Consider the following 14,116-nt stretch of genomic DNA (forward strand, 5'->3'; position numbering starts at 1 on the left):
TGGGGACGCTTCCTTGGAGATATCCAAAGAGTTTCAGTTGAACTAGACTGTTGACATCTATTATATTTGCTTGAGGCCAAATTCTGGCTGTGTGTGTGTGTGTGTGTGTGTGTGGCCTCTGGGGTATGTGGTATTTATTTTCTCTCCCTCTCTCATCCTGGGCCAATTTGCCTTATCCAGGTTAATTGCACATCTTTGTTATTATTCTGGAAATTAGGCCATCCTGGCAGTCGCAGACGGAGCCACCTCGGCTCTGAGTTACTGCGTGAATGTTTTGGTCAGGGCCACAGAGAAACATCTTCAGGCACATCTTCCTTCTGGGACTTTCCAGTTGTACTTGCTTACAGGACTGACAAATTCAGGTTTTTCCTGCTGTCTTAAATATCGTGCCACCTTCATCTTGAAAAAGCAAGCAGGACAGTATGTATTGTGCACGGTCAACAAGACTACCAGATCACATTTGGGCCCCTGCCCTTGCTCTCCATGGTGGTGGGTGCTGATGGGATACATGCAGATGAGAGGGCCCCGTTTGATGTCCCCTCTCTAGCTGTGGTCTCAGCAACCATGGTTCAACAATCTCATTGAATGGGGGTCATTGTCACAGTTATTGTCCCCAGGATGGAGAGTGAAACAAAAGCAGGCAGGTGGGGAGATGGGCACAGGCTGCTGTTGCCGAGTGGCTGTGACAATATCCAGCCCGTGAGATTGCAGCTGAAGCAGGTACTTAGATCAGTCTCCTCTGGGGAGGATTAAATTCAGTTCCTGTTTTGGAAGAACTTGCACGTGTGAGCCTAATGTTTTAACTTTGACTAATGACTGTTCAAAGAGAAATCAGAGTCCTGGATGATGTCCTCTGAAGAACTCCTTAAGAAAAAAATTACACCACACCCAGTACTGGCTTTACCACTTGTGTAGTGTCACCCAAGGCCCCGGGGCTGGTGACGAGAGGCCATATTTCATCAATGTCTATCAATTACTATGGACAGTGGAGGCAGCATAAAATGCCATAATACTCCTGCCAGCTCTGAGCACTAAGCAAAAATCTTGCCTTTACGCAGTCTTCCCCACTTACCTACCCTTCCCTGGCTGTGGGTCTCAAACTAGTCCAGTCTGTTCTTCTCTACTTATGGTATGGTTTTGGGATCCAGACATTGGCTAGAAAGGTTTAGAGTCTGGAAACTAATCTACCAAAGTAACATCTCAAAAGTTACTTCCTGGCTGGATGGATCAAGCCCCTAATCCAGTGGGCAATCCCAGCATCACCGATGGTGGGCAACTAAGTGTTGTGCGTCGCCTGATGTGGCACTATATGAAGTATCCCACATCTCCTCTGATGAATTCTAGCCAGGAAATGTTTGAATTGAATCCTTTGGATCTAATTTCCAGTTTACAGGTAACATGGGAATGGGAGAACAAGATTAATGACGGATAGCCTAAGGAAGCAACAAGGCAAATAAATCCAGAGGAATCCAGAAGATAGGTCTTTAGCTTGACAAGTGCTTGCCCTTTTCAACAACTCAGTGATGTGCAATAAGAGATAAGTGTTCTAGATGAAAGGAAATGTAAGGAAACATAACAACTTGATATAATGCATGGACTTGGATTAGATGCTGGTTTAGCTCAAGCAGCACACTTTGGGGTCAATGCTGGGGGGCAGGGATCTGAAAGGTATTAGATTAGAAGAAACTTTATAAACATGGAAAGATGAGTGATTATATATATCAGTATGTAAACATATGATATATATGTGATACATATATATGTGCATAAAGTAAGTGTGGAAGGATAGACACATAGGTGTTAACAGTGATAATCTTGGGGAATAAGAACATAATGTTTTAGTTTTCCTTTTTTTTAATCTTGATATTTTCTAATCCTCTCCCAGCTTTATTGAGATATAATTGATCTATAGCATTGTATAAGTTTAAGGTATACAATGTGATGGTTTGATATATGTATATTTTGCAAAATGATCTAACTTTTAATTTGAAAAGATATTACTTTTGCAATCACAAAAGATTGCTAAAAAGAAAAACAAGTAAGAAACACCTCTCCGGGCAGAAATAATGAAAAGGGACCTGGAAGCCAGGTTGGCTCAGTTGCTCGTGGGCTGACACAAAGGACATGTGAACACGTCCCTGCCTGCCTGGGACTTAGCAGGAAGACCCCAGCAGAGATCCTAATTCTACAGCCACGTAGCCCCCACTAGTTTCATTTTGAGGCACAGGTGAACAATTTAAAATTTGTCACAATATAATTGAAAGTGCAGAGTGACTTCCTACTGACAGATTTGGAGACGTGGGGGCCATTGGGATTGAGGCACAGGGCGTGCTCTCCACCATCTGGGCCATGAGGCCAGCCTGCTTCTGCTCAGGACAAGCTTGGTTCTACGTGGGAAGTGCCTCTTCTGCATAGGATCTTGATAGCTTTGTCGATCACCTGGGAAATTGCTCAGGGCCAGGTTTTATCAGTGACGTTTTTCCTTACTCAAGGCTTTTCCTAAGAGGAGGGTTCTGTAAGAGGCAGATGGATGGCACACTGTTTTCTGCCCAAATGTTAAATGACATTTTACACTGAAATAATAGCCAGAAACCTCTATGCTGTAACCAATGTGTCCTTTGTCTCAGGCAGGTTAGAGATACTGGATGATACCTCTTGAATACTCAAATGAATGAATAACAGAGTGGCTTCTCTGATCATGCTTTGATGGTAAACATAGGATAAGGAAAAACACAAGCAGCAATAAGGCACAGAAGAACCAGAGGGGAAAGATGGCGTATAGCATAGTGGCTTCAAACCTGATTTGCAGGGTTACCTCTGCCCTGCGGGAGGGAGGTGGGAAGGCCAAGGGTACACTCTGTTCCTTAGCAAAATCGATTATGTTCAAATCAGATCGTCTGCCCTGTGTAGCAGAGTCCTAGGACCCGGAGGTACCAAGTCGACAAACCTGCCTTCAATTATGGCTATTACATGCACATTATGACTTAGCATAAGACTGATATTTCTTACAGAACAGCTCTGTTTGGGAAAGGCTGTTTGTTGGTGGGCTTGGCATATTTTTTTCATCCTTAAGATGTGCTGTTTAAATTAGTTAGTGAAAAAAACCTCTAAATGCATAAAAAGAACTACCAAGGGAGAAAAGTGATGTATACCTCCTGCAAAGTGGGTCAGCATTATACGCTGGTGTTGTCCACATTGGCTAGGTAACATTAGCACTGTTGAATTCCTTTAGCCACTGTGCTAAAATACTAAGATCACAGATATGTTAGCTTGAACCATAGGATTTTTGTAGGTCAAATATGGTTAAAAGGCAGCAATTTCATATGACTCAATCTGATAAGTGGCCTTTTGCTTATAGGAACTTAAACGTGAGTTGGGAGGCAGAAGAGTAACTTATAAATAGATGCAAAATGATTAAGAACTAGACTTAAGAAGGCTTTATTTTGAAGTCAGGAACACACATATTAGTAAAGTCTTAAGGATTTTTTTCTGAAGGCTTCCGTGAGGGTGAATCTTTTCCACTAGATGAACCACAGTGGAAATGAACTTCCATGACCATATGCAGCTCCGTTTTATCCCCAAATGTTATTTTCTGCCCTGACCACCCACCTTTTCCCTAAGTTGACTCTGGAAATGTTCACCCTCTCCCTTCATGCCACCGAGATTTATGCCATGGTAGATATTTTGCAGAACACGCTGAGTCTCTGAAGGCAAGTCCCAAATAAGAGTTAATATTTGAGGTGCGGCAGCATCCCTGGCACAAATATGCAGCTGCCCAAAGTGACTGCTTTAGAGGACACAGGGCTCACTTAGAAAGCTCTGGTTGTGTTTCTTTTAAAATCACACACATTACTTTATAGTCACACCTTGTGAGACAGGGCTCAGGGTCTCCTCCAGAGTCCAGAGAGAGGCATTTTTCCCCTCCTGTCTGCATTTAATTCAATTTCATATCCCATTTGAGTGGCTGTGACCTGAGAGGCTCTTTTTCAGGTTCCAGAGAGACTTCACCCTGGATCATTTATTAGGATTTATTATTTTTCTTTTTTTGGTGGTGGTGGAGATGTTACTATTGTAGTAATTACAATGCTCCTCTGATAGTTTCTGTCCTAACCACTATTGAATTTCTAACACAGCCAGCTGAACTGCTAATCACACATATGTGCTGGACTGATACTTTTTCTCCTTGTTGCTTTCCTCGCTGGTGTTTTTCTGTCCTGTAGGGTAAAGAAAAATCTTGACTTTCTTGACACTGTTAAATAAAAGATTAAAATTAGTCCAAACTGTCTTGAAAATCAAGTCACAGAAGTTGTGGTCTCAGTTCTGAAAGGACTTTCTGTGTTGTCTTGGGCAAATTTATTAACTTCTGGCAATACTAGTTTCTTTTTTGGGAAATTGAGGGTGTAAAAGCAGATAACCTCCCAGATGGAGTCATCTGACTCTAAAACAATACGAGTCTATGTAAAACCTTGGATGTCGTCAGGTTGTTTTCTAAATTATTCTATGATCCTTACGCATTCACTTTTGTAAGGAGTAAGGGAGAAGATAGCTCAGGAATAGGTTGGTAGGAAAATTCAGGTATGAAAATGCATATAGTAATTGAGTTATATGGAAATCATTTAGATTTGACTATTCTTTTTGAGATATTTTCATCTTTGTAAGAAAATATTTTAATAAGAGGGTTCTGGAGATTCTGGAGTATGCTTCTGACACCTAAAGCTTCTCAATTCCTTTATACATTTGAAAATTGGGGTTCATGGAAACAGAAGTAGTCATTTGTACTGGAATAAATTTATGGCCATCTTGAGGTTCCTTTTTGTGGATGAAGATTGTTGTGCCTGTTTTAATGTCTTGACTCAGACCGGAGCATTTAGACACATGAATGGCATTTGCAGAAATTTGGGCACTAGTTTATGTTCAGGACTAATGTCAGTTAGAATAGTTCAGTCCGTCATCTTGGGCGTCAGACATCACTCAGGGCCCTGGCCCCATTTGCTCCACTGTGAAGTTTGGACTTCAGCAAATATTTGCTCCAGAATGAAGGTTGGGCTTGAGTATCCTTGCTGGGGACATCCTGCCACCTAGTGGCCAGCTGTGGACTTGAGCATTGTGCATTGTTCCCTAAGGGCAGGCTCCTCTAGGCTGAGCCCCCGGTGGAGAAGCGATTTATGACAGGCATTTCCAGGCTTCAGGGTTCCAAGCCCAATTCTGTGGATTCTGTTCACTATTTATAGACTCTTTTACCGATCATCAAATATTTTTAATGCATCCTTCCCCAAAGAGAACCAATATTCCTTTCATTCTTTAAGAATCCTCATGTAGCTGGTGGGATGGCAGAAACGGGAGAGAAGTTAAGTGTTGGAAATTCTGATCTTGGCTCTGCTCCTAAATTGATCCTTGCTTCAAGTAAGTCCCAGATCTGGAGTTGAGAGGCCAGATTCTTCTTGGTTCTGGTTCTTCAGATCAAACTGTCCACCTTTGGGAAGATCCCCTCACCCTCCGTCCTCAGCTAACAGCTACAGCATTTCACCAGGGTTCCCCCAGGTCTGTGACCACCTGTCACAGCATCTGTCTGTGGTAGGTACTATTCTTATCATTTTATAGCTTTATGGAGATTCAGAGACACTAAGTAACTTGTCCAAGGTCACTCGGGTGACATAAAGTAGAACTGAGAGCCAAAGTTAAGTAACATGCGTCCCCACTCTGAACCCCTCTGTCCAGTGTCTGTGAAACGAAGTAAAAACACCCACTTTCCTGCACACAAAGCAGATGGAAGACCAAAGGAAAAGATAATGCAAATGAAAGTACTTTTGTAATGAAAAAAGACTTCCCCAGATGTTGGTTGACATTTTTAAAAATTATCATTATTACTATTATTATGCACGCTGTTGAGATTATTGCTAACTGCAGGCAAAGACTGTCTATTTCCTAAATGGAAGAGAAAAGTGACTTCTTGGAGAGAAATAGGCACATTGATTAAAGAGTTGTTTGCAGTTGCTATTAATGCTGTTCTCTAATCCTCTCCTTTTCTCATTTGCTGCATGGTTTCAGATGAAGCCGATCCTAATTAGAGATTCCATTTGTGGGAAATGAATTTGTTTGTAAATTCAATATATAAATGAAAGGCTGGCTTTGGACCACTGGGGGTAACAACTAGAACCGTGTGATAAAGTTCTGAGGTTTTGGCCTGTTGCTAGGTGAATTGGATAGTTAATGTAAAATAAAGGAAGGAATAAAAGATGTGTAGTCCTTCTCTCTAAAGGATAAGGAGGACATCGTTTTGTGTTCTGTGTCAGTGGGACTTACTTGGTATCCTGCACATATACACCCATCAGTCTGCTTTACCAGTGTAAGTGCAGTACGTGTAGCATGAAAATGAGTGATGCTCGGAGTAAAACCCAACAAACAAAAAGCAATGTGTCCTTCTTTTCTCTAAGCCAACGTTAGAGAAGGCTATCAGGAAGCATACACTAACTAAACCTAGCCATAGAGTATAAAGGGACCACACTGGATGCAAAGTATACAAGCGTCTGGTTCAGGTAGCACATATTCACCACTTACATACCCACACACTGTTCTCACAAATCATTCCTTCAACAGGATAAATGCAGAAAAAGGCCCGGGTTGACTAGCAAGTGTTTGGAAGGCAGGATCCTGCTTGATAGGCTCTAGAATCGATGGAGCAGACATGAGGATCCATCAGAGATTTTGAAAACGTATCCCTGTGGCTTCAGGGGGGAGTTCCTTGCTTCCCCCCGGCAAAGGAATGGTACGTTGGCAACCGTTTTGGTTTCCTTTAGTAGATACACATTGCTGACATTCACCACTTCATATTCACAGTTGGGACACCATGACCCACAAGTGAAATATCTGTTTTTGGTGCCTATGTTTTATGGGTATGTGAGTATCTTGCATAGCTGAATCTTATTATCTACCTATATTGTATATTCAGAGATCCACAGGGACTAGAAGTAGAAAAAAAATGCACATTGAATTCCTCCCCAGGACACACACACACACACACACACACACACACAGAATTTTTAATAGGTTTTACATAATCTATAGAATTTAAACTTCTATAACTTCAAGGGTATATTGAAGGACAAAATAAATCATAAAATTAAAGGTTGAATGGGGTATGCGAAAGGGAGGGCATGTCAGTTTTGCCTATTTCTCATTGATGGTGATGGTGATGGCAGTAGACAACTTGGATATGGGCTAAGTGTATAAGAACTTGGCCTTCTTCACATCCCAGAAGTTACTTCTCTAAGTTCTACCTAGCTAATGTTTGTGAGGGATGGGAACTCTAGTATACTACATAAACCTGTACACAGGGTGATTTCAAATTATCTACACATCTATTCTCCCAGTCTATATTGAAGAATGTCATGAAACACATCGTTTCTTCCATAAGGAAGTTGTTGCAATGTTGTTAATTACATTACATGATAGATATCCTCTTTATGAAGAATCTTAGGATAAATTAATTTGTTCATGCAGTTCATGCAGGAACAGGGGGTGTTTCTCCTGGACAATTAAAAAAAGAAACCTTATGACACAGAATTGTGTCCTCAAAAGTTTTACTGTCACATTAACCACTATAAGCCCGAAGCTAAATTTGCAACTCATTCAGAGCAAATATAAAGACTTTATGATATATATTTTTGTATTAAGTTTATTTCTGATTCTTAGTATGTTTTTACTCCCCACTCCTTGCTCTTCCACCTCAATTTACACTAGTAGTAAAAATTAGGTTTGGTTCTGAGGAATGGAAAACCCAAAATGCCAGTGACTTAACCAAGATAGAAGCTTCATTTTCTCTTTGGTAAAATTCTGGGTAGGTGGTCCAAGTTTGGAATGGCAACTCCATGATCATCAGGAATCCAGAATGCTAATGTGTTTCTCTGCCACCCTCAACACACAGCTTCCAACTCATGGTACAATACAGCTACCTCAGCTCTTACCATCACGTCTGCATCCAGGCAGCAGGAAGGAGAATAGAAGAGAAAAGGGGCACAACCAATCGTCCCTTTAAAAGATACTTCCAGGGGCACCGGGGTGGTTCAGTGTGTTTAAATGTCCGACTCTTGATTTCAGCTCATGATCTTATGGTTTGTGGTCTCGAGCCCCACATTAGGGTCTGCCCTGACAGTGTGGAGCCTGCTTGGGATTCTCTCTCTCCTTCTCTCTCTTTCCCTTCTCTGCACTGCACATGCTTTATCTCTCTCTCTCTCTCTCTCTCTCTCTCTCAAAATAAATAAATAAACCTCTCTCTCTCTCTCTCTCTCTCTCTCTCTCTCTCTCTCTCTCAAAATAAATAAATAAACCTTAAAAAAAAAAGATACTTCCTGGAAGTTACATGCACAACTTCCATTTATTTCCAATCGACCAGACCTTAGTACATTACTTCAGCAAGCTGTAAAGACAGCTGGGAAATGTCCTTAGCCATGTATTTTAGTTAAAAATGAGGAAGGGGAGACATGAGGTATTTGGGAAAGAAGTAACAGGCTGTGTGCTAAGTAGATCTATTTGCAATTTAGATTATATAATGGATCTTTGTGAATTAATTTAAATTGTCTCCATACTGGGGCAGGGGTGGTTATAAGTAAATGAAGGAATTACATAAGATTACATTCCTTAGTAGGAGGGCAGATCTTGTTACTGTTTCTGTTTGACAGGTGTCAGACTCTCAGAACAGGCTCTGATGCCATGGAGTTCCTGAACAGTTTCTGTGAATCCTATCTTGGGATGCTCAGATCACTAAGTGTTGACAGAGGTCACACAGGTGAGCTCAGGTTATTCTTTTGATCTCTGAAAGCTTCATGAGCCATATAGATTCACCCATGCTGAGGCTGTGAAGGAAGATACATTTTCTTTGATTTGAAGTGAATTTTTAATTTCTATCAACGTAATAGCTTGAGATGGTTCTCTCTGCCAGTCAGATTCGGGGTTATATAAATCTTTGATTAAAAAAAAGAGAGAGGGGAATTATTTAACACGTGCAACTTGTTTGGTAGACAGATATCTTTCAAACAGCATGGCTCTTGGGGTGCAAGGGGGATGAAAAACATGACAGAAGGATTCAGAAGAGTGAAAAAAGATTTTGGATGCTGCTGGCTAGGATTTCCATCTTGTCAGGCAATTTCAAATTTATACAGCTACACTACAGCAGTATCTTTCAAACTTCAATGTGCTCAGAACCTTAGGGACTTTGTTAAAAGTGCAGATACCTGCGACCCACCCCCAGAGATTCTGAGTCCATAGCTTGGGGACAGCATTTTCACAAATACTGGGCTAGAGGATGCTGATTGTCCAGAAGTTAAACATTTCTAAATGGAGTAATTACACTTTCCTTTGAAAAACAAGCCATTTAAAAATGCAGTTTGCTTTAAATACTTAATTTTGTAGGTATCTAAAGGGACCAGCAGTTCTCCCCACCCACAGTCGCTTTTGTGAAGCAGGACCCTCAGATGGTTGAGCTCAACTGAACTCCTGCCTAAATGTTAATGATTTGATGAGGGGCCTATAGCACCGGCTTGCAGCCCTGGGCACCTGACAGGCCAGGCACCAATGGGCTTGGAGAAAGCACTCTTAAGTCCCTCCTCACCATGGCAACCAGCACACACTGATCTGTGTCTGTCAGATTCCAAGCTGGCAACTCTCTAGGGTCACCTGTGTCATAGCAACAGGAGGAAGCTGCTGTTGATTTTGGCACTCCAAGTGCTCTGACAACAGGGTGTCTGTCCCACGCCCTGACTTCTTCCTCTCTGCAGTTTCCTGGGTGCAAAGTTCTTTGGACTCTAGGAATTGGGGACCTGACAGAGATAGGGTGCGGGGGGCGGGGGGTGGGGGATTCGCAGACATGAGCTATTGGTGGCGGATGCGTGTAAATTGGAGCTGTCAGCTGGAACCACAGGAAATAGGAAGTATGAGTCTTGGAGGAAGGGAGCACATCACACTCATAAAGGCAGCTTGAAATTTAGGCCGGGAGGGAATTATAAGTTTTTCACTATGTGAAATATCCAGACACAAGGAAAATCAACCATCCTTTGCCATTGAGTGTTTGTAGGGGGTTATGGTAAAATCAGGACTAGAAGGAGAGAGGGATGGGGCAGCTAGGTGGCTCAGTTAAGTGTCAACTCTTGATTTCGGCTCAGGTCATGATCTCACAGTTCGGTTTGTAGGTTTGTAGGTTTGTAGGTGCTGACAGCACAGAACCTGCTTGGAGTTCTCTCTCTCTCTCTCTCTCTCTCTCTCTTTCAATCTGCCCCTTCTCCACTCGTGTTCTCTCTCAAAATAAATAAATAGAAATTAAAAAAAAAAAAAGGAGAGAGGGATGGTAGCCTTGTGTTTTTCCCAACATTTTAACATACAAACTTTTTTAAACATACAGCAAATTTTCCCATAATCAACACCTCTTATTTTTGGGGATAGCTTGGATTTTAATATTATGATTATTACTTCCTCCTTTCTTTTCTTTCAGTTCTGGTCTTATTCCACTCCCTTCATTTGTCCTCATCCACCCAAAGCCACCATCTTTAACGATTACAACAAGAGCATGGTGATGAAAACTACCAGTGTTGAACATGTGTAGTAAGCACAGTGCTAGCTACTTTTCTTATATTACCATCTCATTATTTGTCAGGATGAGAAGGAGGTAACGTATCCCTCTTAGTGACAGGAAATGGAGTCATGGCTCCAAGTGGCTGAACTAGAATTTGAGCTAGAGTTCAAATCCGGTCTTCTCTGACATTCTGCATTGGCAGGCCGGTTATTCCAGGAGGAATAACAGCCCTGAGATCCCTTTTAACTGAATCAGTGAAAAATTCACTAAGATCATCTCAAACCTAGTAACAAGGTCATTGATAATATCGTTTTCCACCGGTAAAGGAGCCTTTAGGACAGAGTACAATGGAAAAGTTTTAGACTACTGTTATGTACAAGCCCTCTGGATATCTGCCTTTCTTTGCATGAGAGTGAAGTAGGCAGTATTTTTCTTCCCTCATTATCATTGCTGAAATCATCGAGTTCTTCTATGGGCAAAACATTCCACATTCATTTAATTCTTAAGGCTAATTCTAGGGGGGAATAGCACAATCTCCATTTTCGAGATTGTAAGGGAGGGAAAGATCTTTTCCTTTGCCCTGTTAGGTTCTGTGGCCAGAGACCATGAATAAACTTATAAAAGATAGATTAACAAGAGAAACAGCTAACTTCCCATGCAGAGGGGGGATTCAGAAGAAAGAATTGAAAAGCCAGAAAGTGGCTAGACCTGGGATTATACCATTTTAACAAAGAGCCATCAGTTGTGAAAGAAGTAGACAAAGGAAGGTGGTAGATTGTGGGAAGTGAATTGACAGTAAAATGTAGTTCTAGGGGCAGTTAATTGTGGGAAGGTAAATATACAGGGAACTAATAGACGAAAACCAGTATTCAGTAAGATTTGTTACACAGACTTAAGTGGGTGCCTTCCCCATTGGTAAGAGCCACCTTCAGTGATTGAGTCGTGCTCCTCTTCTGGTGAGAGAGACACAGAGAGAGACAGAGAGAGAGATACCTTTACAAATGGAAATTAATGCCCTGCTTTTAGAGACCAAGGAAGAGGGCAGAGACCTAATTGCTTTCAGTTCAAAACAGTCCTTATACTAAAGTGGCATCGTTAGGGGTAGCATCAATTGATCCTCACTGGAATAGATAGGTCAATGGAACTGAACAGAAAGTCCATGTATACCTCAATACATGGAGATTCGTTATGTGATAAAAGTGACATCTCAAATAAATGGAGAATATGAACATTTTTAATGTAATTTTATTGTAATTTTTAAAGTTTATTTATTTTGAAAGAAAGAGAAAGAGGAGAGAGAGAGAGAGAGAGAGAGAGAGAGAGAGAGAGAGAGAACAAGTGGGGGAAGGGCAGAGAGAGAGGGAGGCAGAGGATCTGAAGCAGTCTCCAGGCTCTGTGCTGACAGCAGAGAGCCCGATGTGGGGCTCGAACTCATGAGCCGTGAGATCACGACCTGAGCTGAAGTCGGACACTTAACTGACTGAGCCACCCAGGCACCCCAAAAATGAACATTTTTAAAAATAATCTCTAAGCCCAGAATAGGGCTCAAACTCACAACCCTGAGATCAAGAGTCACATGCTCCTCTGACTGACCTAACCAGGCACCCTGGGACAAGGTTTTACATGGCAAAAAAGTACCACAAAAAAGTAAAAATACGAATGACAATATTGGGGAAATATTTGCAATTCATATCACAGACGAGGGTTATGCCCTCTGATAGATAAAAAGCACCTACAAATGTCTGAGGAAAAGAAACTTAACCAACAGAGAAATGGATGAAGGATAAGAATGGACCATTTCTAGAAGAAATGCAAATGGCTCTTAAACACTCAGAAAGAAACTCAGCCTCATTTAACAAGAGAAATGTAAATTAAAACAACACTGAGTTGCCCTTTTCTTTGCATTATGCAAAAATTCAAACGTTTAATAAAATGGTGCATTGTGTTTGGCTGATGAGACTATCGATCAGGCTAATCTCCAAAAGAGGGCATTTTGTCAGTATCTTCCAGAATTAAAAAAAAAATTTACGTTTATTTATTTCTGAGAGACAGAGAGAGACAGAACAAGCAGGGGAGGGGAGGGAGACACAGATCTGAAGCAGGCTCCAGGCCCTGAACTGTCAACACAAAGCCTGATGTGGGTTCGAACCTATGAACTATGAGATTGTGGCCTGAGCCAAAGTCAGACGCTCAACTGACTGAGCCACCCAGGTGCCCCAGAATCTTACAGAATTTCATTTTTTTAAATTTGTTTTTTAATTTTTAATTTTTTTAAATTAAAATTTTATTTTTAAAATTTACATCCAAATTAGCATACAGTGCAACAATGATTTCGGGGGTAGATTCCTTAATGCCCCTTACCCATTTAGTCCATCCCCCTTCCCACCACCTCTCCAGTAACCCTCTGTTTGTTCTCCATATTTAAGAGTCTCTTATGTTTTGCTCCCCTCCCTGTTTTTATATTATTTTTGCTTCCCTTCCCTTGTGTTCATCTATTCTGTGTCTTAAAGTCCTAATATGAGTGAAGTCATATGATATTTGTCTTTCTCTGACTAATTTCGCTTAGGATAATTCCCTCTAGTTCCATCCACGTAGTTACAAATGGCAAGATTTCATTCTTTTTGATTGCTGATTAATACTCCATTGTATATATATACCACATCTTCTTTATCCATTCATCCATCAATGGACATTTGGGCTCTTTCCATACTTTGGCTATTGTTGATAGTACTGCTGTAAACATTGGGGTGCATGCGTCCTTTCAAAACAGCATACCTGTATCCCTTGGATAAATAACTAGTAGCACAATTGCTGGGTCGTGGGGTAGTTCTATTTGTAATTAAAAAAAATTTTTTTTAATGTTTATTTATTTTTGAGAGAGAGAGACAGAGACAGAGTACAAGCAGGGGAGGAGCAGAGAGAGAGGGAGACACAGAATCCGAAGCAGGCTCCAGGCTTCAAGCTGTGAGCATGGAACCTGATGCGGGGCTCGAACTCACTAACTGTGAGATCATGACCTGAGCTGAAGTCAGACGCTTAACTGACTGAGCTACCCAGGCGCCCCTGTAATTTTTTTTATGTTTATTTTATTTTATTTTATTTTATTTTATTTTATTTTATTTTATTTTATTTTATTTTATTTTATTTTATTTTATTTTTGAGAGAGACAGAGCGTGAGTCAGGGAGGGGCAGAGAGAGAGGGAGACACAGAATCAGAAGCAGGCTCCAGGCTCTGAGCTGTCAGCACAGAGCCCGACGTGGGGTTCGAACTCACAAACTGTGAGATCATAACCTGAGCCGAAGTCGGTCGCTCAACCAACTGAGCCACCACGCACCCCTCTATTTGTAATTTTTTGAGGAACCTCTATACTGTTTCCAGAGTGGCTGCACCAGCTTGCATTCCCACCAGCAGTGCAAAAGAGATCCTCTCTCTCTGCATCCTCACCAAAATCTGTTGTTGCCCGAGTTGTTAATTTTAGCCATTCTGACAGGTGTGAGGGGGTAGCTCATTGTGGTTTTGATTTGTATTTCCCTGATGATGAGTGATGTTGA

Source organism: Prionailurus bengalensis, chromosome D4, assembly GCF_016509475.1.
Source record: "Prionailurus bengalensis isolate Pbe53 chromosome D4, Fcat_Pben_1.1_paternal_pri, whole genome shotgun sequence".
Lineage (NCBI taxonomy): Eukaryota > Metazoa > Chordata > Mammalia > Carnivora > Felidae > Prionailurus > Prionailurus bengalensis.